This window comes from Equus przewalskii, chromosome 25 (assembly GCF_037783145.1).
Source record: "Equus przewalskii isolate Varuska chromosome 25, EquPr2, whole genome shotgun sequence".
Taxonomy (NCBI): domain Eukaryota; kingdom Metazoa; phylum Chordata; class Mammalia; order Perissodactyla; family Equidae; genus Equus; species Equus przewalskii.
Genome location: NC_091855.1, coordinates 3,239,419 through 3,264,194, shown reverse-complemented (window position 1 = coordinate 3,264,194; position 24,776 = coordinate 3,239,419). Strand labels below are relative to the sequence as shown.

General features: G+C 43.4%; 1 protein-coding gene across 21 annotated transcripts in view; it reads right to left on the bottom strand.

Moving 5' to 3' along the window:
• The window catches only part of KTN1 (kinectin 1), a 101,348-nt gene extending 95,018 nt beyond the window's left edge, over positions 1-6,330 (bottom strand). For 8 of the 21 annotated variants that reach the window (XM_070594193.1, XM_070594201.1, XM_070594204.1 and 5 more), the window contains exon 1: positions 6,036-6,330. The gene's annotated coding sequence lies outside the window, so the exon portion shown is untranslated. The remainder of the gene's footprint in view (positions 1-6,035) is intronic. The other 13 variants (XM_070594194.1, XM_070594202.1, XM_070594205.1 and 10 more) reach the window with 4 other exon arrangements.
• Between the last annotated feature and the right edge of the window lie 18,446 nt (positions 6,331-24,776).

Here is a 24,776-nt window from a genome sequence, read left to right as displayed (position 1 = left end):
CTGCGTCTTTGGACAATCATTTATCCTCCCTCCCTAGCTTCCACCAAATAGTACCTATCTCACAAGGTTGTCAAGAGGATTAAATATAACAGTACATAAACTGTTTACAGAGCCTTACAACAAGTAAGCACTCTAATGTTAGTTATCGCTTACATAGCAACTCCGTACTAAGATCATACAAGCCAGGCAAGTGAGCCTCAGGCAGGTTAGGATAGTTAAGCTCACACATATAGAAAGTGGTTCTAACTAGCAAAGCCAAATTCAAACTCACGCTCTTTGGACTCGCCAGCATCTGCTCTTTCCACTACACCACACACTATATAATTAAAGAAATGAACCATAAGAAATTTGCATAAAACCTTAGAGTTCATAAGGTCTAAGACCTGTAGGTCTCCTAACTATTGACTTGCAGCTTATTACACCAGATCAGACTGTTTCCCTGTCAACTTAAATGACTCGTGCAAGAATAAATAAGCATTGCCCCACATTTTCCAATAAGAATGTAGTAAAACATCAGGTCTCTTGATAGACAATGTAATTACTGAAAATCATATAAGTTCTGATAATTAACTGGAGATGTTGCTCAAAGTCAAAATAAAGAAATGTGGACTAACATTCTCTTCTTGCAATGGCAGGTAGCTGGGATCCTATGACCCCTATGAATCCTAGTGAATACTGACGCTATCTTAAAGGACCTCTCACTGGGTTAAACGACATTTCTCCCCTTGGTAAAAATACATGGCTGGTGTCTACAGAAAGCTACATGCTCTGGCTAGCAGTTTACTCTCCTGTATACTCACTTATTTCTAATCTATTAAACATGAGAATAAAGACAAAAGCTGTTATTTCTGTGAAAACTAAGTTAAAACCCTTTGAAAGGCCTTGATAAAGGATTTGAAAAATTTAGAATGATTTTGAACCTAGAAGATTTCCCAGTGCCTACATTTTCATTCCACTTTCAAGAAACCAATGCTAGAAATCACAGACAATGCTTTTAGGGTATGACTTGTAGGAAAAAACGTCAGGAAACCCCTATTCGAAGACAAGAGATTGATCCAAATAGAAACGTAAGTAAAAGTAAATGTTTTAAGTTAAAATACAACACTTAAAGTGCACAGATATTTTGAGTTCTTGCTTTAACCAACTTTCTGAACTACCTAACCAATGGTCCTAATCACATGGGGCGAGTAAAAAGATCTCCATCCCATTCTAACATCACTCCCTCCATCGAGGAGTTCCCAAAGGCTCCCTGCCACTTTTCTTCTGCTCTCTGTTCCTAGGAAAGCAGCAAACTGAAAACTACATGTGTCCAAGAATAAAGTATCCATCACAGGAAGGAACTGCAGGATAAGAATTAATTTGTAATAAACAAATCTTTAATAACTCTTTATTGAGCACCTATGTGACAAGCACTGCTCTAAACCCTTAGGATCCATCAATAAACAAAACAGACAAAAAGCCTTGCCCTCATAGAGGTGCGTTTGGGGACAGAGAGAAGAGACAACAGACACAATCAACAAGGAAATTATGTAGTTTGTCAGAAGGTGACAAGTGCTAATGGAGAAAAGAGAACAGGACACAGGGATCGTAAGTAGAGGAGTGCAGCTTTAAGTAAAATAGTCAGGCAGACCTTTATGAAAAGCATTTGAAGAGTAAAGATTTGAAGGAGACAAGGAGGTCAGCCATGCAGATATCCCAGGGAAAAAGTGCTCCCCAGAGGGGCGACAGCCCATGCAAAGGCGCTCTGCAGGGGTGGAGGGAAATAAGCAGGGGCAGAGGAGCAATTAACTTGAGAGAAGGCAAGGGCATGGGGAAAGCAAGTGCACCCAGAGTCCGTCAGGCCTTGTCGGCCGTGAGGACTTCGGCTTTTCCTCTGCACATGGGGAGGTGCTGCAGGGTCCTGAAGAGAGTGATCCGATCTTGTTGCTGTGTTGAAAGACTGTGGAGAGTCAGAGCGGAAGCGGCGAGACCAGGGAGGAGGCTAACGGCAGAAATCTAGGCAAGAGATCCAAATGGCTTGGACCAGCCTAGCGAGCAGGGGAGGTGGTAAGAAGTGACTTGATTCTGGAGATATTTTCAAGATAAGATACAGCCGAGAATGCCAAGTGTGACAGAGGTAAGTCAGGGATGACGCCAACATTTTTTTTGCCGGAATGCTGGATGGAGCTACCTACAAATGAGATGCATTAGACTGCACCTAAGGCCGGTTTAAAGAAGAACAGGCAAGTTTAGTTTGAGCTGACCACTTCACATCCAAGTGGAAAGGCAGCACAAGCTGTGTGGAATGCAGGAGGGAAGTCTGGGCTGGAGATATAAATATGGGAGCCACAAGCATGGAGGTATTTAAAGCCCTGACACTAGATGACATCACCAGGGAAAAAGAAAAGTGAACCAAGGACTGAGCACTTGAACTTCAAGAGTAAAGACAAATCATAGAGACAAGGTGAGCAAAGCAGTTGGTGAAGAGAAAAACGCAAAGAGGAATGTCCTGGAAGGAGGGGAATATAAACAATTAAGTCCCACTTAGTGTACAAATCACCTTGCTGAGACCAGATTTAAGTTAAGCTAAAAGTTCTTAATCAGCTGTAGTAGTTAAGGTGACACATAAAATACTGAATCATAACTTTCTTAAAAGGAGTTGAACTTTCTTACACACTTCCTAGGAATACTGTATTTCCTATTAGAGTTTCTACTAAAACTATTCTTAGTACTAAAAGTGTGTTTTGCCCACTTCATCTTTTTAACATAAAACCAATTAAAAGCCTATACTATTAAAAAAAAAGAAAGAAAGAAAGAAAGCTTAAATGGTTTACACTGCCATCTCTCTCAAAGGCTGAAAAAACATTTAAACACCAACTCAAGATCCTGGCACACAAACAGTTATAAACTGTCATTACTTCTCTTTTTCTAGAGCTCGGATACAGGTTAAGTTAATCAAACTCCTTAGTTCATGGCACTTAAGGTTTTTCCCCTTTCAGCTTAATTTTCTGTTCATAGAAAAAATACCTTATATTCTTATCTAAACCAATGTTTTCCCTGTGATTTGCACATAAACTACATTTTTAAGATCAGAACACCCAAAGTCATGTTCACAAAAACTGAAAGTGGAAGCAGTAAAACTCAACTTTATTTATGCATAAGAGTAATCATGAATGTCATTTCTAAAGAAATAGCTACTTGCTTCTAACCTCTAAGTATACTGTGAGTTTACCTTCAAAATAACTAAAAGCAAACAGTACACAGAACAAGCAGTTACGTTATCCTCAAATACTTGAATGTTCTTGTAAAGCATAGTCTCTCTACATTTCCTCATTACATATTAAGTCAGGTTCCTGAGAAACCCAAAACCTTCCTGGAATCATTAAGCTTGTTAACAATTTAAATTTTTTTACAAAGTACTGTGAGATCTTTTAGATTAAAACTTCCTTTGCTATAAAAAAAAATTACAATAAGCATGCAAGTTTAAAAATACATCTTCCAGGGGGCCAGGCTCACTGGCTGAGTGGTCAAGCTCCCGCATTCCGCTTGGGCGGCCGGAGGTTTGCAGGTTTGGATCCTGGGCGAGGACCTGTGTAGTGCTCATCAAACCATGCTGAGGCGGCATCCCACAGAGAACCAGAATGACCTACAACTAGGATATACGACTATGTACTGGGGCTTCGGGGAGAAAATAACGAAAAAAAAAAAAGAGGAAGATTGGCAACAGATGTTAGCTCAGGGCCAATCTTAAAAAAAAAAATACAGCTTCCAAACATTTCAGGTAAAATTCAAGTGAAGAACTTAACAGTAATAATCTTAACAGGGGTCCTTTAAAAGTTAAGCCTCAAAAAAGCCTTCACTTCTTAGACTCTTTAGAAAAACCATATTGACTGTTATTTAACATCTAATTATTAAATTGTTCTCCCTACTAAAAGCAGATTAAAGGCTATAAACTAGAAGGAGATTTGGGGTGAGAGACCCAAAAAAACACTTGCATCAAGCAGAGGAGACTACTGATATTAAGGAAGGATATAGAAAAAACTAAAGTGGAAACAAAATCATAAATTAATGGCTCTTCAAAAAGTTGACCCCGACGGGGTGGCCCCCTGGCTGAGTGGTTAGGTTCGCGCGCTCGAATCCTGGGCGGGGACATGGCACTGCTCATCAAACCACGCTGAGGCAGCGTCCCACATGCCACAACTAGAAGGATCCACAAGGAAGAATACGCAACGATGTACTGGGGGGCTTTGGGGAGAAAAAGGAAAAAATAAAATCTTAAAAAAAAAAAAGTTTACCCCCGAGTTTCGCTGGTTCGGATCCTGGGCACCGACAGGGCAGACGTGCTGAGGTGGCTTCCCACATAGCACAACTGAAAGGATCCACAACTAAAAATACACAACTATGTACCGGGAGGAGCTTTGGGAAGAAAAAGGAAAAATAAAATCTTAAAAAAAAAACTGACCCTGAGTCATCAAAAAAGGGTTAAAGAATACTCAATAGCCTCTATAATTTTATAGTGATTAATACATTTAAGAAAAATTTCATTAGGCTTTGTAACATTTTAAGTTTCAGCATGACTATGAGCCTCAGAAGGGTAAGCAGAACACCTCAGTCTCTAAGCACACCTGAGGCAGAGACGTGCTGTTGGCACCCTGACGCTGCAAAAGTAAGAGACTTTTCCATCTCCATGCCGGCGGAAGGAGGGGAATTTTTCTTAGAACCGACAAACAAGCCAGCCCTGTTATTTCTTGTTAGATGCACGAACTAAAGAGGGGAGAGGGCCTTGTTTATCGCAGAATACATTCAATACGAAAGTCTCCAGCAAGGCGCGTCTACCCACAACACACACGGCCTCAAGAGGACTTCAGTGTTCTCCTTGGGACATCATCCCAGTCTCATCAGCAAGTGCTTTCGCCAGACTGGGGACAGCGCTGCCACGTGCCTGCTAGGTGAAGTGGTGAGAACAAGTGTCACCTAATTTAGCAAGAACTCAGACTTTAAGTCAATTCTTACACAATTCAGAATGTTTCCTTCACCCCAAGATGTTTATCTTTAGCAGGCGACGGGTATCTAGATTTCTCAAGGCTCTCTACAAAGCATCTGAACAAACACTTCCAACTTTGAACAGTTAACTTCAACTGTAGCTTGTGAGCAGTGCCTATTCAGATCCCTGCTAGGCTCCTTTTCCGGTACAGGCCCAACCATGCATCTGGATTCCTCCCTCCTCCCAGGAGCGGCGAGGACTCCACCGCTCGCCCTCTGCCCTAAGCCAGGCGTGGCCGGGGGGTCGGGAGGCCGCTCCGGGCTGGGGCTGCCTGCCTCTGGCGCACACGTGCTCCCTCGCTCCCGACGCGCGGGGCTGCGCACCCCGCACCGGGCATCTGACTGCAGCACGAGTGCCCTCGGCCGCCCGCTCGGCTTCCTGCCGAGATCCCAACGCCAACCGGGGGCGGGGGGCCGCTGAGGTAGACACACCCCTCAGGGGAGGAAGGCTAACTTCCCCGGGTGGCGGGCGGGCCACGGACCGGTCCTAACTCTCCCTGCGCGCCGCTCTCCATGCCCAACCGCCCGCCACCGCGACCGGCCGCGCACAGGGCGGCGGGCGGGGCGCCGGGAGGGGGCGAGGCCGGCCCCGAGGGTCCGGCGGCGGAGGCGCGGACCGCGATCCCAGCATGGCGCACGCCCGGCCCGGCCCGGCCCGCCGGCGCCCGCGAGCGGCGGTAATCCGCCTGCCCTCCCGGGGCCCTCGGGCCGGCTAAAAATAGGCGCCTCGGTCACCGCGGGCCCTGCCCGGCCACCCCGCCCTCGGGAGGCCGCCCCGGGCAGCGGCAGCGCGCGGTCGGGCCAGGGCGGCCGGCGAGGCCGAGCGCCCCTCGGAGCCCCGCGCCCGAGGCCTAGCCGGCGGCGTGTCCGGGCCCCGCGGCCGCGCCCCCCGCCGGCCGGCCCCCCGCCCCGGGCCCCGCGGCCGCGCCGCCCTCCCCCCGCCCCGGGCCCCGCGCCCCGCGCCCCGCGCCCCACGGCCGGCCCCGGGCCCGGCGCGGCCTGCTCGCCCTTACTTGGCGCGGCCGGGGAGGAAGACCGGGAAGACGCGGCGGCGCCGGCACTACCACCCGGGCCGCCGCTCCCAGCGCCGCCGCCGCTCAGGTGCCGTCGCGCCGCCCGGCAGGAAACGGGCGGCTTCGGGGCGGGGCGGCCCGGCACGTCCCGGCGTCGGGGCGGCGAGCCCGGAGACCGGCCCCTTAAAGCGACAGGCGCCTGCCCGCCGCCGCGCGCTCCGGGCAGCCCCGGCGTCTTGCGGGCTCGGGGCGCCGGGCCGTCCTCCCGAGATCGCGCCCCGCGGCCGGGGGAAGCTGGGAGCTCAGGGGGAGGCCCCGCGGGATCCCGTCGTTCGGGAGCCATGTTCTCCCTCCCTGCCCCAAAGCTGGCTTCGTCTTACACGGCCTTCCCACTAAAGCACCACCTGCCCCCCCACACTGGGGGATTTTATTTTTTTGACCTTAAGCAAATGGTACTCAATTTCACGCTGCAGATTCCAGACTTCTCCCCAGAAATCACTGGAAAACGGAATCTTCCGTTCCTCTGTCTCCAGAGTTTCTCTCTGAATTCTCCTTCGGGCAACCCTGGCTTCAAATGGAAACAGGAATGAAAAAGCGACCCAAATAAGTTGTGTGCAAATATTATGAAGCTGTTGTGTCTGCCAGCCGGTGGCCATTCATTACGCCGGGAAATAACTAGAAATTGCAGCCGAAAGGAGAGGTTGGCCAAATCCCTGCTTATTGGTTTGCTCTTTGCTGAAAGGATGGCAGCGATCTTCCTGGTCCACTGGCAAATGAGATGTGTTGATTATCATTACTTATTGCTTATCGATCTCCTGCAGAATGCCAGGCACTGCTCAGAACATACACAAAACACTCCAAGCTCTCCTCAAATGTTATGAGAGCTCAAAATGATTCAAATGCTATTAGAGTTTGGATAGAGATACATAAAAGTAGGACTCATCACGAACACCTCCCTCTACATCCTGACAAACGGGGGACAGGAGCAATCTTGAAGGAATGAACAACAGTTCCTACACCAACAGAGAATTTCTTTTTACACGGGCTGCCTAAAAGCCTACTCTACATGTGTATTCTAATTATTTTTGTCTAAGCTTTCTAGAGCACCTCCAAAGTACAAGTGAATACCGAACAGTATGTGGTAGCCTGAAATGTTAAGAATTCTGCCAGTCTTGAGACACTATGGTCTCAAAGATGTATTATCTTATTTTAACTCCGGAAGCATCCTCTTTCTCCTTTCTCAGTAGGGTTCTCAGACCCTCAGCGGATCCAATGTCCTCAGAGCAATCTGTCTCTAAACCAGTGGCTTCTCCTGAGCACGTGCGAGAGGATTTTTTGAAGAGCAAAGCCATTAGTTTCTTAATACAACGGGGGAAATGTATCACTTCTGGAATGGAGTTTAAGGACTCTTGATTAGCTTACAGCCATCTGATTTCCTCTCGTTAGTACTAAAGCAGGTTTTAAGTTAGAATAAAAATTTCTATCGTTTTCCTGACTTCTGAAAAACCACTGTGTCATTTTAGAGACAATAAAATTACTTGTAAATAAGACAATAAGTGGAGTTTAGGGACATGTTTTCCCTAAATATCCTGCTTCTTATAGTTAGGGATCACTTATTTCTGTGTTCCATAATTTGAAACAAAGAAGCATAAACGTATCATCTATTTCAGCTTTTCTGGGTGACTGAACTTTGATTTTTTGAAAGGGAAGTGGTTGGATGGTTCATTCTTTATAAGCTGTTTATTCATATCAAAACTAAAAGATTTACTAGAAATGTTATGCATGGCAAGCACTGTTAGGAATTAAGATCGACCCTCTAAGTTTTGAAGTATAGTGTAATATAATATCATTAACTATAATTAACACATATAATTAACCTAAAATACAGTTAACCTTGGTTGCTACTCACTGCCCTTCAATGTCTCTGAAACCAGAAACCTTGCTAAAAAGGATTAGCACTCCTGGCGGCTGAGGTACCTCTAGTTGTAACAACTAAGAAATTATACTTTATTGGAAACTGTGAAGCGTAACAGCTGTTACCTACAGAGGACTCATCCCTTTTTTTGTTTTTGTTTTTCCAATTTAACAAAGTGCAATTTACTAGAGATTACCTTTTGCCTTTTACCATGTAACAGTTCTCTTTTTTCTGAATTTTGGAAAAGCTTTAAAGGCACAAAGTACGCATCTCTCAAGCAGATAGAGAGAAAGCTGGCTATTCCTCTTTTGTCTAGGGAAGACTTCCCCAAGTGGTGAGTTATGCAGAGATTTGAGTCATATGGGAATAACAGACTACATCTCCTACTCCCCAGGTCAGGATGGCAGAGATGAAAGTATAATGGAAGCAATTCACAGAATTGAAAGTAAAGGGAAGAGTCCAGATCCAGCTTCTCCACTCAAATAATGGAATGGAGAAGAAGTTCATAGAAACATGGGCAGTGGCAGATCTAGACGTAATCAACTCTTCTAGTAAAGTATCTGGCACACAATGGTGCTTGCTAGAGTTCTGCATTGTGCCCCTCTGGCATGTGGTCTCTTCAAGCATCTGACATTCAAGTGCTTTCATGACAGATTAAAGGTGACCACAAATTATTTGCCACTCTGCATGGAGAGGTGGGATCCCTGTCCCCTCCTCTTAAATCTCGGAGAGCTCTGTGACTGCTGTGACCAATAATATCTACCAGAAGTAACACTGCCAGGTTCTGGGCTCAGGCTGTAGGAGACGGGCAGTTCGACTTCCTGTCTCCTGGAACCATTGATCTTAGAGCCCTGAGCCACTGAATGAGAAATCCGACTCCCTCGCTGGAGAGACCATATGGAGAAGCCCTGAGACTACATAGGGAGGAAGATGGACCCAGCTGGGCCCAGCCTTACCACTGTCCCCACAAAGGTGTCAGGTGTATGAATGAAGTCTTCTAGAACCCCAGACCATCCATGTCACAAGCTAAATACCACCAGTTGACCCCAGCCAGTGCCACATGGAGCAGAAGAATCACCCAGCCAAGCCCTGCCTGACTTTCTGACCCCATAGAGTTGTGAGCCTAACGTTATAATTTTTGTGGGTTTTTGGATGGTTTGTTATGCAGTAATAAACGGAACAGCTTTCTTCCACTTCTAAATAGCTGCAAGAAATTTTAGAGTCTTGTTTAAGCAGAAGGGAGTGTCCACTTTGCCCATACACTCCCAAGACATCACTGGAGCCCTTAAGGGAAATTTGGGCAGAAATGGGTAGAGAGGTAAAGCTACTTTGTAGCACAATTTAATATTATTGAAACTACCTTCCTATCTCCCATCTTCAAAAATGGTCCAATGATTGGAAACTGGTGGTTTAAATGAGGAAAGAGGAACCAGTATTTATTTGGCATATGCACTGTTTGGGTGTTTAGTGTACATTAGCTCACATAACCATCAAAACAACCCTATAATGTAGTACTGGGCTTACAGTGAACAACTAACTAGCTCAAGGACACAGAGTTCAAAAACCGGCACCTGAACCCAGATCTGTTTGACTGCAATTCCCACACATGCGCTGCTGCACTGGGTTGACTCCCAAGGTAGAAATCTTTAGGTATACAAACAATTAAAACATGAGTTTTCATTTATATACAGGTTTCACTTACTCACGATGGCTTCTCACTAGCATAAATAAGGAGCAGACAGATAACACTAAATTACATCAGCAGTATTAAATTGGCTGCCAACCAGCATCATGTAAACTTGTCTAACCAAAACAATGTAGTATTGGGGGGGCTGGCCCCATGGCCGAGTGGTTAAGTTCCCACGTTCCGCTTTGGCGGCCCAGGGTTTTGCCGTTTGGATCCTGGGTGCAGACATGGCACCGCTCATCAGGCCATGCTGAGGCGGCATCCCACATGCCACAACTAGAAAATACATTACTATGTACCGGGGGGCTTTGAGAGAAAAAGGAAAAATAAAATCTTAAAAAAAAAAAAAAAAAGAATGTAGTATTGAAGTACATACATTTTGTCCAAGTACACCTAGCAATTGGAAGAAACAACCTTTAAAGGCTCTTTGATTCTTGATTCCATGATTTCTGTTAAATATTGAATTTGCAGTCACAGAACCTGGTTTTGCTCCCCAGCTCTGCTCCTTTCTAGCTGTGTGACTTTGGACAAGTCACTTTACTTCTCAGAGCTTTAGTTTCCTCTCTGATTAACTGAGGATAAGAGTACTTAGCTCTAAGTGTTAGTGGGAGAACTAAATGAGATCATGTGTTTTTAAATATTTTTAAACTGTAAAATGGTATATAACTATATTATTATAACTAACCACCTTATCACAGGTTCTTACTCAATATAAACATTAAATAAGGCATTATTTAACCTAAATTATATCCAAATATAACTACCGTGTTAGCTACTTTTCATATACTGTATATAATTCTAATAATATTAGAGTGAGATATAATTATGCCGATTATGCAGTTGAGAAAGCAGGCTCAGAAAATCAAGTAACTTGCCTTAGGTCAAATGGCTAGTAAGTGGCAGAGCTGTTACTGAAAGCCCAAAATCCAAGCTTCTTCCCCTCTACCACACTGCCCCCCACATGCCACAGGCTAGTTTATGACCAGCTTGTACAGCATAAAAAAGGGAGAGTTGACATCTTTCTTCTCACTTAAGGCCAGGCCACTCTTAGCCCCACCAGATCGGTAGAAATCATTCTTACCTCTAAAAACTTTACATGTAATTCAACCTCCTCCTTCAACAACTACTTCCGTGTTTAAATATTTTCTGTCTCTTACTGTTGTGTAATTCTTCTATTGTTCTAACCTCAATCTTGGACACATTTCTAACTGCACATTCATTGTAAATTTTAAAAACTTGGCAAATAAAAATAAATAGAAGTACAAAAATGTATTACCTGTAGTCTCACATCCAGAGATAATCACAGGTAACATTTTTAAATTTCTTCCACTTTTTAAAATCTGTGCACATTTTTATTATAATTATGATTGAAAATACCAAACAGAGTAACATATGCAAAAATCTTAGATATCATCCTGGTTTTTAACATCTACTTTTTCTGACTTTAAGATTAACTCATGAAGTTGGCAAGACAATTACGTATTTAAAGAGACAGAACAAAGAAATATGATGAGTTATCCTTGATTGGATCCTCATGCAAAAAATGTTATGAGAGAAATTTTGGGACAAATTGGGTCTATTCAAATATGGACTGGGTATTGGATAATATTAAAGGACTCCTGTTAATTTCCTTGGGTGTAATAATTTATGTGGTTGCAACATGTAATTATGTAGAATACTCTCATTTTTCAGAAACACCTATTGAAGTATTTAGGAGTAAAAAATCATGATATCTGTAACATACTTTCAGATGATTCAGCAAAAATATATATGATAAAGGTAATAAGAAAAAATGTCAACAACAGTTGAGTCTAAGAGATAGGTGTACAGGTGTACATTGCATTGTTTTTCAACTTTTCTGTATGTTTGGAATTTTTCACAATAAAATGCTGAGGAAAAAAATCCAAAAGAAATATATGGTTATTGTAGAAAATTTGCAGAAAACCAAAAAATGTAAGGACAAAAACCAGTGTGGTTTTATTTATTTATTTTTTTGTTTGTTTTGTTTTTGAGGAAGGCTGGCCCTGAGCTAACACCCATGTCCATCTTCCTCTGCTTTATATGTGGGATGCCTACCACAGGGTGGTGTGCCAAGCGGTGCTATGTCCACACCCGGTATCCGAACCAGTGAATCCCAGGCTGCCGAGAAGCAGAACATGTGCACTTAACCGCTGTGCCACCAGGCCAGCCCCTCAGTGTAGTTTTAAACCTTTCCTTGTGTCTTTTGCGATGGTGACATTTCTTGTAAACACTTCAAGAGTTTATTAAAATCAACCTTGCAGTGTTCTCCTTTCTCTAATCCAATTGCTCCCAGGTCTTATTTTCCAGTTATCTTCTCAGCTTTGGGGTTCTCTCTTAACATTTTTCACGGCTCTTTTTAAGAATGGGTGCTACACATTTACGAAGAGACCTAAATAATGCCTGGGATAAAAGAAGATTAATTCGTAGTTCTTTAGTCCTCACATAACAAATTTTATTTGTTTGGTAGGTTAGATCAGTTGCTTATTATTAGTTATTCAATGAGGCCTAAATAAAAAATGTGGTCAACATGCAGGCTACTTAGTGTCACATAAGGGAAAAAGAATGCTCTTTGTCCGCTACTGTCTATACAAGCTTCGCCCTTATCAGCCATGTTGCAGGGAGGAACCATGGCCTGAGGAATCAGGCGCGAGAACAAGGACACTTGAGCATAAACCATCACCACTGCTGCCTAAATAATTCTGAAGAGTATGACTTGGGGAGGGCAGATCAGCAGCAACAAATCAAACCAAGTCAGCAATATTTGCAACAGGCTCAGCATCATGTTAGGTGTTTGAATATTAGACATGCGTTCAAAAAGATTTTGTCCTCCAGAATGGTGCTCGCTTTTTAAACCACGCTTCCATTTGCTGGCTCCCATTCAGCTCTTCATGATAACTCTTGGATCCCAGCCAGTCCCTGCCCAGTGTTTATCCTCCCCATAGTATGACAACCCTGTAATTAACCTTTGCCAGGCTTTGTTCCATTTATTTCTGACCACATCTCCAATTTACCAATTTCCTTTGATATGGGTCAACAATTTTTAAAAGCCACCTTTTGATACTTCCATTTATTGTTCTAGAAATTTTATATTTATGAGAAGAGGTAAACAGATTGCAAGCTCCATTACAAATCATTATTCTGTGAAGGCTGTAGAATAATTCCTCTGGAAGCCGACTCTCATGGCACAGAGCTCTGGATGTCAGCCCTCTTGGCCTCCTCAGGGATCTCGCTCCATCAGCAATGCTCTTTCTGTCTGTATCTTCAACCTTTCTCTCTTTATCAGTCATTTGTGCATTCCAGGCTCTCTCCACTGAAATGAGGGAGAAAAAAGTTTCTTCAAACTCCAGACCGCCCCATCTATCCCATCTATTGCAAAGCCAGGTTTTTGGTTGGTTGGCTGGTTGATTAGTTAGTGAAGAGGCAACTTACTTGAGTATATTCTCACTACCCATTCACTCATTCTTCATACTACCGTAACCTGCTTCTGTACCCACAACTGGATTCTGAAACACTTCTCATCAAAGTCACAATGACCTTCCTGCTGCAAACTCCTCTCTGTCACGAGGCCACTGTTTACTTCTTGAAATGCTTCTCTTTCCTTGACTTCTCGGACCTCACCCTCATGGCTCGTTTGCCCCCTCTTCTCCTTCTCTCTAGCCTGAAGTGCCTTCTCTGTTTCTTTTTTGAGTTTATCTTCTCAGTCTATCACTTTTGTGTTGATGTTCCTCAGGGTTCCAGTCTTGTCCCTTTATTTTCTCACTTTGCATTCCCTCCCTGGTCCTATGTTATGCTCTGTGTTCCCAAGAGAAGGCCCGGTTGCTGCATTTTGCAACCCCTGCCACTAAGGAAAAGGCGTCTGTATTAGTCAGCATTCTCCAGAGAAATGGAACCAATAGGATGTATATATATGGAGAAAGAGAGAGAGAGATTTCCTTTAAGGAATTGGTGATTACTTAATTCACATGATTGTGGAGGCTGGCAAGTCCAAAATCTTGCGGGTGGGCAGGCAGCCTGAAGACCCAGGGAAAAGTCAGTGTTGCAGTTCAAGGCCCAAGCCCATCGACTGGCAGAATTCCCTCTTCTTCTGGGGAGGTCAGGTTTTCTCCATTAAGGCCTTCTACTGACTGGACGAGACTCATTATTATGGAGGCTTATTATTATTATGGGAGATAATCTGCCTTACCCAAAGTTTGCTGATTTAAATGTTAATTTCATCTAAAGAGTACTTTCATAGAAACATCTAGAATAATGTTTAAACAAATATCTGGGTACTGTGGCCTAGTCAAGTTGACACATAAAATTAACCATCACGTTATCTTTGGATTCTGGAGGCAACATATACCATATTTGGGTCTGCTTCTTTAACTTATTGAGTGAGTAACCTGTTAGGCTGCTAGTTTTGAGTGGGGCCCAGAACAAGAAAGGGCTCTGTAGCTGGTCCACGGCTTGTGTACCCTATTGTCGATTGAGCCTTGTGACCCAGCAGATCCAACAATGCTGGTGGTATCTGTAGAAGATGAGAGAACTGTGTGAAGACTTTGGCAAGTCTCAATAGGAGAATCATGGTGCTGACTTCTAGGTTTTGGCATGTACTAATGCTATTGTGCTCTGGTCAAGATCAAGTACCTGACCATGGTATACTGAGTAACCAGGTGAGTTGAGCTACCCATTATGAATTGCATATAATCTGACCCATAAACCCATAAATTTGGGTGTGGGGAAAGATGTTCATCATAAAAAATATATGGTTTATGCAAGATCTAACTTGAGCAGATTCTGAAGGCACAAATGAGTTACGAACACAAGTGGCTCAGACTTCCATGCCATCTACTCCAGTGCTCACTCTCCTTTACTCACACCCATGGTCTCATAAAAAATTCTAGTTGATCAAGGAAGGAAAAATTTGAGTCTGGTTTACAGATGCAACTACACAACCTATGGGCACAAACTGAAAGTAAACTGCTGCAGAATCACAAGCCCATTTGGGGGTTGCCCTGAAAGACTACAGGAAGGATAAATCTTCCCAGTGGGCAGAAAGTCAAGCTATACATCTGGTATGCGCTTTGCCTGGAAGGAGAGATGCCCATACATTTAGGTCTACACAAATTCATAGGCTGGAGGTCAGGACTTGGAAGGTAAGAATTTGGAGAACTGATAACAAAGAGGTTTGGGAAAGAAGCATGTGGATGTGCCTACTTAATAATGGACACAGAATGTAAGAATATTCCTTCCCATGTGGATGCTTATCTAGGGCATAAGATTGCAGTTCTCTATAATCAGGTGGGCAAGATGAGCCCCCATGGGTATACCAACCTCTTTCCCTGGCCAACCTGCAATTTGTTCAGTGAGCTCATGAATAAAGTGGCCATAGTAGCAGAGATGAAGGTTATGCAGGAGTCCAAGCACATGGACTTCTCATCAAGACTAATCTAGCTACCACCAATGCTAAGTGCCCAGCCTGCCAACAGCAGAAACCTACACTGAACAGCACAGTACCCTTGGGGGGATAGCAGCCATCAGATGGTAGGTTGATTTTATGAAATACCTTCCATCATGAAGGGAGCAGTGATTGGTCCTCACCGGAATAAACACTCATTCTAGATACTGATTTGCCTTCTCTGCATGCAAATCTTCTGCCATCACCACCATCTGTACTTACTGAATGCCTATTCACTGTCACAGAATCCCACACAATATTGTTCTGACAAAGGAACTCATTTCACAGCAAAAAGAGTGAGGCAATGGGTAAGGCCCAAAGGATCCACTGGAAGTAGCTGACATTATAGACTGGTTAGAATCGCTATCAAAGACCCAGTTTTGATGACAAATGAGAGACAGAAACAATGCCTTGAAACATTAGAGTGCTCTTCTACAAGATGCAACATATACTCCAAATCAGCTACCAATATAAATGGCTCCTTTTTTTACCCGACAGACAGAAGACATAGGTGCAGAAACCAAAGGGAAGAAGTGAGAGCGGCTCTTCTCATTATTATACCTAGTCATCTGCTTATCAAAATTTTGCTTCGGATCTCTGCAGGTTTAGAGGTCTTAGTTCCCAAGGAAGGAAAGCTTCTACCAGGAGACACAACGTGGTTCTAGTTGAACTCAAAGTTGAGGTTTCCATCTGGCCATGTTGTGTTTTCTTGAGCCACTGAATGAGAGGAGGGATCTACTCTGCTGATTGGAAGATGGATCTGTACTACGAAGGGGCTCTAATCTCTGCTTGGTTCTCTCATAACTAGGATGACCTACTTGTATCAATTTGTCTGAGATTTTCCCAGTTTTATCACTCGAAGTCTCACATCCCAGGAAATCTAGGGTCACCTGGGTCACCCAGGCCACTCAACTAACCTCCCTGAGACAGTGAAGGCATTGGGTAACTTTGCTTTAGAGTGGATCCTGTTTACGTCAGGCTAAAGCCTTCCCCACCCTCCCAAAGTATATCCTCGATGACACCCAAACATATTTTGCATCCCAGGAAAAACTCTTTGACATTGGCTTCCCCCATCATTTGCTCACTTCTCCTCACAAACACCATCTTCAGTGGCTTCCATGCTTTTGAGGACAGAGTTATGCTTCCTTGGTAAGTTAAAGGGAAATCCCTGGATGTCACACGTTTAGCTCACTTATGCTCTTTACTCATATTTCCCCTATTTTCTAGGGCATGGATGTAATACTTTGATCTTTATCTCTTTTGGGAATTCTCATTCATCTAATTTTTAGCACCGTGGAAAATTTATGTTAGATCTGGAAGAGATCATATAAATCATCTAATCCCAGCCCAAATATTTTATATTTATTTGCAAGGCTCTGTTATTTAAAGTTCATTATTTTTGTTTTAGTTTATGATTTGTCATGTTCACAAGTATTCATTTCCTTAACTGACCAAAAATTACGCTTGTGCACTTAGTCCAGTAAGTAATTTATTTTCTGCTTGTATAATGATTGTGAGCTCTGACTTTCAAAATCTAGAAAAAGTTCAGTACTCTTTAGCATCTCATCAGAAATCACTACTCACTGAGGGCTTGTTGATGAGGCACCTTGGTCTTCTGAGTGTTGAATATCAGTCTCATTTTCTATTGTGTCTGGATAATGACATCAGTGATTGTCAAAAGATCTCTTCCCAGACGGACTTGGCTTACAGCACCAATCACAGAGGAGAACTCAAGATTAAGATTTATTTCATTTCAGGTCAGAAACAAGTGAAGTAAAACCAAACCCTCCCACAAAACTTCCATTGATGCTACTCTCAACCGAATCAAGGGATAAATAGATTGCTAGTTTTGTGTTATGTTGTTATGAATGAATTCTCCTAAGTTTTCAAGGACGAAAATTAAGAATAGACTTTGCAGAAACAATGAATTGTGAATTTAAATACTAACCAAGAAATATTTATCATACTTAGGAACTCATGTCAGGGTTTGTCATGGCACCTCCTCCTATGAAATTGCCAGGAGAGAAGGGAGATTTTTTACTGTCAGCTAATGGCCAAAGAAAGAAAAAAAATTTTTTTTACCACTTTTTTCCTGCTTTGACTTTAAAATTCATTCTTTTTTTTTTTTAAAGATTTTATTTTTTTTTCCTTTTTCTCCCCAAAGCCCCCCAGTACATAGTTGTATATTCTTTGTTGTGGGTCCTTCTAGTTGTAGCATGTGGGATGCTGCCTCAGCGTGGTTTGATGAGCAGTGCCATGTCCGTGCCCAGGATTCAAACCAACGAAACACTGGGCCGCCTGCAGCGGAGCGCACAGACTTAACCACTCGGCCACGGGGCCAGCCCCAAAATTCATTATTTTATAACTTTATTCTCTCCTATTGAGTGCATTGGGACTTTTATGGGAGATCTGAATTCCCATTGGTACCGAAGATTGAAAAGAAACCAAGGTTACAGAAGCACAAAGGTCAAAAGCAGCAAATTCCTTCCAGCCTCCAGCCTGACCATAGAAGGTATAACATCAAGATTAGGAAAAAGCCCAGATCCAAGCGCAATGCTCCACTGAGAATTTCAATAACACCGTTGTCAAAAGTTGTTTCGTATCGAGAAAAGAGAAACAACAGATATCTCTGAAAGAGAAAAGAATGTTTTGATGAAAAGGAAGAGTTCAAATCAACAGCTGCAGCATTACAAAAAGCTTCAGATTTGAATCATCCCTAAACCCTTTTGTAGTTTCTTTCCATAAATCTTGCAGTTAATCTTGTCCCATCAGTTGTAGGAATCTACTTTAGGTGGCAAAAAATTCTCAAATAGCTTCAGAGCAGAACTCAAATCTAGGATAGAGCTGTGAGATCTTCTATGAAGAAGTCAGGGAGATTTAAGGTGATGTGTCAGAGATGCACCTCAAACAGAGCTTCCTGCCCATTCCTACATATATGACTCCATGTGACACTGCCTTCCATCCCCTCATGCTGGAAAGCCACTGCCTTCCCTTCCTCACGGAATAGCCGTAATTTAAGTGTCATGTGTTCTGTCCTTTCAGTAAGTAGTGGTGGCTCAGTTGGACAAGGGAAATGTACTGCTTCTCTCACATTCTACACACATGAGCATTAATGTGAAATAGAATGCAGCCCCAAAAATGAAAATTAAAATAATGCTTTTAGAAGAAAACAGAGGAGAATATTTTCACAATCTTGAGATAGACAAAAATTTATTAAATGAGACAAAAAGTATAAGCATAAAACAAAAGATTAAAAATTTCACTTCATTAAAATTAAGAACTTCTTTTCATCAAAAAACACCGTTAAGAGAGTGAAACGCAAGGTTGAGCCCGGGAGAAGGTATTTCAATACATACATCCAACAAAGTACTTGTATCCAGAATATGTAAAGAACTCCTACAACCATAAAAGAAAAAGACAAACATTGTTTTTTTAATGGGCAAAAGACTTGAATAGGCACTTTACAAATGAGGTTATCCAACGGCCGATAAACATATAGAAACGAGTCCAGTATCACTAATCATCAGAAAGTTGCAAATTAAAACCACACTGAGTGGCGAATAAGAACAAAAGATGTTCGATGTAATTAAGTCATTAGGGAATTGCCAATTTAAAACACAATGAGATCCCACTACACATCTACTGAAATTGCTAAAACTGAAAATTCTATCAGTACTAAGGGCTGGCCAGGATGCTAAGCAACTGAAACTCTCGTACATTGCTAGTGAGAACGCAAAATGGTACAGCTACTCTGGAAAACGGCTTGGCAATTTCTTATAAAAATAAATGTACGCTTACCGTGTATATTAGTTTGCTAGGGCTGCCGTAATAAAATACCACAGACTAAGTGGCTTAAACTACAGAAATTAATTTTCTCACAGCTCTGGAGGCTGAAAGTCCCAGGTCAGGGGATCGGCAGGTTTGCTTTCTTCTGAGGCCTCTCTCCTTGGCTTGCAGATGGCTGCCTTCTTGCTGTGTCCTCATACGGCCTTTCCTCTGTGTGCTTGTGCCCTTAGTGTCTCTCCGTGTGTCCTGATCTCTTCTTATAAGGACATCAGTCACATTGGATTAGGGCCCACTCTAATGACCCCATTTTAACTTACCTATCTCATCATGAACTTGAACAGTAAACATGAGTTTGCTGAAAATAACAAAGAAAAATGAAAAAAAAAAAAGAATAGTGATTACCACTATACTTCCACAAGAGTAGCTAAAAGAATGACAATAGTAAATGTTGGCAAGGATGTGGAACACTGAAAGAACTGCCTTACATTGATGGTGGGAGTGTAAATTGGTACAAAAACCTTGAGAAACTTGTAGCAACTTAAAGTTAAACATATGTATACTCTACGACCCAGAAATTCCACTTCAGTATATATACCCAACAGAAATGAGTGCATATAGCCACCAAAAGGCATACATAAGAAGGTTCATAAGAAAAACTGGAAACAACTTATATGTTCATCAACAGTAGAATGGATCAAAAAACAATGTTGTGTATTTATATAATGAAATACTATACAGCAATAAAAGACTAAACTACTGCTGCATGCAACCACGTGAATGACTCTCGTAGACACTACACTGAGTAAAAGAAGCTGGATGTAACAGAGTACATACTATATTGTTCCATTTATATGAAGTTCAGGAACAGGTGAAACTAATTTTTATAGTGATACTGGTCAGAACAGCGTATGATTAGAATACTTAATATTGTTAAAATTTTCATACTACCCAAGGAGATCTACAGAGTCAATGCTATCCCCATCAAAATCCCACTGGTGTTTTTTACTGAAATAGAAAGAACAATACTAAAATTCATATGGAACCACAAAAGACCCAAAACACCCCAATCGATATTTAGAAAGAATAAAGATAGAGGTATCACACTTACTGATTTCAAAATATATTGCAAATCTACAGTAATTAAAATAGTATAATACTGGCATAAAGACAGATATATAGACCAATGAAATAGAATAGAAAGCCCAGAAACAAATCCACACACATGTGGTCAATTAATGGTTGACAAGAGGGCCAAGAATACACAATGGGGAAATGACAATCTCTTCAATAAATGCTGCTGGGAAAATTGGATATCCACAAGCAAAAAAAATGGAATTAGATCCCCACATTACAGCATATTATAGCATAATCAAAACGGATCAAAGACTTAAATATGAGACCTGATACTGTAAAACTCCTAGAAAAAAATATAGGGGAAAAGCTCCTTGACATTGATCTTAGTAATGATTTCTTGGATACGACACCAAAAGCACAGGCAACAAAAGCAAAAATAGATTGGAATACATCAAACTAAAAGCTTCTGCACGGTAAAGGAAACAGTCAACAGACTGAAAAGGCAACCTACAGAATGGGAAAAAATATTTAGAAACTATATATCTGATAAGTGGTTAATTTTCAAGTCTCATTTGAACCTTACAATGGAAAAGTCACAGCCCCATGAAGTGTGTTCCCCTTGCAAATAGTGCAGATGCATCCAGGACAGCATGGAGCTCACAGAGCACGGACCCAACATTACTCTGACTGCTCTGGATCGTGTTCCTGCTGGATGGAGTCTCCTGGCACCCAGGGGGCCCAGAGCTCTGACCTAGGCTGAGACACGAGAGCTATAAGCACAGTGGGAAAGGAGAAAAATAACAGAGGGAGTGCTTGACTTTGAGGTGTGAAATAAAGGGTAGCCAACAGGACTCTGCTCCTGTGGACAAGCACTTCAGTGCATTCCAGAACTGCCATTTCAAAAATTAAACAGGAACTTTTGTTCGGAGAGTGGCTCAGATGTGCCCGTTAGATCTCAGCCTGAAGCTTCTTCTGCCCGTTCCTCCCTCAGAAGTCTCATAACACGTGGTCCTGGGCCCACGTGCCTGTATCATGGTTCTTTATCATATTGAAGAATGATGCTGAACAACAATGATGCTACCCAAGAGTGTGAGTGTGGTTGGGAAGATTAATGAAAGGTTTGCATTTGGTTTGTGGCTTTGCTCACTGCTTGCCTCTCTGCCTCTCAAGCTGCCCATTTCAATTCAAATTAAGCAGTGCTTCTCAGACTGTGTGTGCCAACATGCTGTACATGCAGCTGCTGCCTTCCATCCATCACAGCCTAACTTAGCCCACTCCAAGTTCCAGGTCAGCATTTCCTGATTGCATTCCTTGTCCTCGTCATGCTTCAAGCTGCCCCACTTCTAGCTATTCATCACCCAGCAATTGTTGCTGTTAGCTGTCTTTCTCACATGACCAGTCCTGCAAAATGTGCCAGACGGGAATGCCAGTGGGCTGGCTGCAAGCCAGGATGCTGACCAGTATTTGTTAGTGATCTTAAGTATCACAGATAAATGCCACTGGAGAAATCTGTGCTGCAGCTAAATGCAATACCCAAGTAAATGGAAGGCCTAGCTCTTTCCCTACAAAGTTAGAAAGCATCCTTGGTCCTATGCTTGGGCTGCAACATGGACTAGAGCTTCGGCCCACAGGCTTTAGAAGCAGACTACAGGGATCTGCCACAAATCGGGGAAGTTACTTTTAGCTCTGCTCAGTTACATAACTCTTAGGGCCATTGTGAGAACTGAATGAGTTAACTTATGTAAAGCAATTAAACAATGCCACATTAAGAGTCCTGTAAGTGTTTGCTATTGCTACTTTTCTGCTCACTCTGCATAGTTTGCTTGGGTTGACCACTTCAGATCATTTATTTATTCCTTCAATCCATATTTACTGAGAGCCTTTGATGTCCCAGGCACTGTGGGCAGTGATCCATTTCCTTTAGGGTAAGCCTGAGGACGGTCATCTGGAAACCCCTTTGCACTCATGGCTGTGCCACTATGCAAGTAAGGAGACCGGAGAGGAAAAAAACGAGGACCAGTGCACCTAGGCAGGCAGATCCCTAGGCAGCCTTTCTTGTTCCCATGCTCTGAGAACAGCCAAGGAAGAATAGAGGCAGACAGAGGACTTGGAAGACACAGCGTCAACTTGACCAGATGATCGCCACCTTCCTCAACTCCCCAGTCACCCAGGAACCTTGACATATTCTCAGGCAGGCAAGGAGGTTGGAGGGAAGACAGGAGCAGATGAAGGGGGAGGTGTAGAAGAATCCAGCAAATGCCTAAGGTTACCTTTCTAGCCAAAGGGGCCAGATGAGGCTTCAAAATAGATTAAAATTGATTTAAAGAAAATTACCAGGGTAAAGCAAGTGAAATTGCTGATAATGACAATTTTTGGCTTACAAAACACCAATTTCACATAGTTCAACCTATGAAAGTTGATGCGGGGTCGGTGAGCCGATGAGTCGAAAGAAAGATTTCTTAGACTCTTAAGATCTGGCAGTAGCGCTCTTTTATTTAGAGAATAGTGTAGCATGGGGACAGGACCCATGGGCAGGCAGAGCTGGTGCGTGGGGACAAGACCCACGGGCAGTCAGAGCTCCTGCTGCTGCCCCCGCTGGCATGGGGACAGGACCCATGGGCAGGCAGAGCTGGTGTGTGGGGACAAGACCCACGGGCAGTCAGAGCTCCTGCTGCTTCCCTGAGTTGAGGGTTAGGGCTAAATTTAAGGCATAGGTATATGATTCCTCTCTTTACAAGACAAAGGAAAGAACATGAAAAAAAAGTTAAAATGGTATCAGTGCAGGTGGGGTCTGGTCATTGGATGATCCCATGACTTTTAGACAAGAATCAAATCGGATTAAGTAAAGGTTAGAAAGGTTAGACGCCACCACCCTAAACCAGTTACATGAGATTGCCAGACAGCAACCAACTTAAGTTCTTGCCTTCCCCATTAAGAGCTTCTAGGGACAAGGTCATCTCTCCTCTTCTTCCTGCTACAGAGAAGGCACCTTTTACAGATAGAGATTTACCTTACAAATGTAAATGTGTCCCAACAAGGGCAAGTTCCATTCCCCAGAGCCTCCTTCCCTGTCCCAGTTTATCGAAAGCAATCAGCCCCAAACAATCCCGATGCCAAAGAGACATGTCCTGGGGTGGCCAATTTCAGGTCCCTACAATGTCATCCCCCCTTCCTTCTCAAGTGCAAATGTCTCTCAAAAGGGCAAGCAAAATTCCAGTCCTCGGAGCCTGCTTCTCATGTGCAGTTTTAAAAGTAACCAGCCTAAAATCCTCATCAAAAGTTTTAATATTTCTTGTGCCCTCTGAGTTTGTAAAAAACAGCCATACCTGCCACACCTGTTCATTGTTTTAGAAAAGCTCAGGTGTAAGAAATCTTCATCACGCCATTCAGGCCTTAAATTGAAAAATGAAGACAAGTTTAAGCGACTTGCATTAGGAATTTAGTAAATGAGCTCTCAGAAGCCCGGATGACGACTGACTCGTGGAAGGCTCAGTTACTCTCCCCGACAAACCAGCACCAGCTGGCGGGATTGTCCACGTTCTGACGGGGTCCTGTAATACTCCCTCAAAAAATGGGTTTATTAAAAAGCTCAGAAAGGTTTGGGCCCTCCAGAACTTCTCAAGAATCAAATGGTGGGCTGAATTCCTTGCCATTTTTTTTTCCATCCGTGTTAGATCTTCAGGTACTATGTCCTTATCTGGATGATACAACACTAGATTCTTAGGCTCTCTGTTGAACAGAAATGACAAAAGGCCCAACCAAAGTCTCAGACAAGGTTTTATTCGGGCTTATGCTGGAGCAGAAGGGAGACAGCACAGGAGAAGGTGCGCTCTGGCTGGCTCTCCGAAGGGAGCCGTCCTGAGTCTTTCACGGGGTTTGGGGAGCGGACTGGAGTCATGATTCTCCGCCTACAGAGGCATTCTGCTTCCCTCTTCCCGATGCTGTCGTCTTCGCAGGCCCCTTTGGGGTTGCGGTTCCTGCGCCTGCCCAGTCAGTCTAACGTGGCAGTGTTGGTCACTACGGCCACCGCAGGGAGGGCTATAGTGGTCATCGCTAGTTTTCGTGCGCATGCGGGAGGCGGGGTCGACTGCTTTGGGGGCAGTTTTGCGGTTGGAAGGTTGCTTATGTCCACTTGAGAAACAGCCGGGCTGGGAGGCGCCCGGATCTGGTGGCTAAGGCTCAGGTGCAGGGTCTCCTCCCTATTCTCTCATCTAGAGTGTAGGTTACACATTTTTTAAAGAGTGACTCTCTCCATTACCAAGATTAGAGACATTCCGTCTAAAATGAATGCCAAAATGTTTCTCACTCATCTTAAAAACAGGCGTACACAATGTCCTAGCAAATTCTCCACTAGAAATTTACCTGAAGAATGTAATTAAAGATAGAACTAAAGCTTTAGGTACAAAGGTTGTATCAGTGGGAGAATAACTGGTATACTCCAACTTGGGCTAATTCCCACGGGTTAATCTACAAAGGTGTGGAGGAGCCTGGGAGAGCGATCAGGGACGGTGCAGCAGCAGAGCCGTCATGACCCCTAGGCCCAGAAGAAAAGGACAAAGGAGGGACTGGTTATGAGAACTGGGAAGAGAGGATTGCCTAGTGCTGGCCACCTTGAGAACAGTGGTATTGGGTGGAGGAGCACGGCCAGCTCCAGCAGACCTCACGAGGAGGGCGCGGGGCACTGATACCCTCCTCTCACGCCCATCCCGTCCCCCGGTCTCCTGGCGGGCTCTGTGGACGCTGAACCTGACTGGAAGCCGGAAAGCAGAGGGAGCAGTTCATGTACTCCCTAAAAGAGAGTTGAGCTGAGAGAAGGATGGA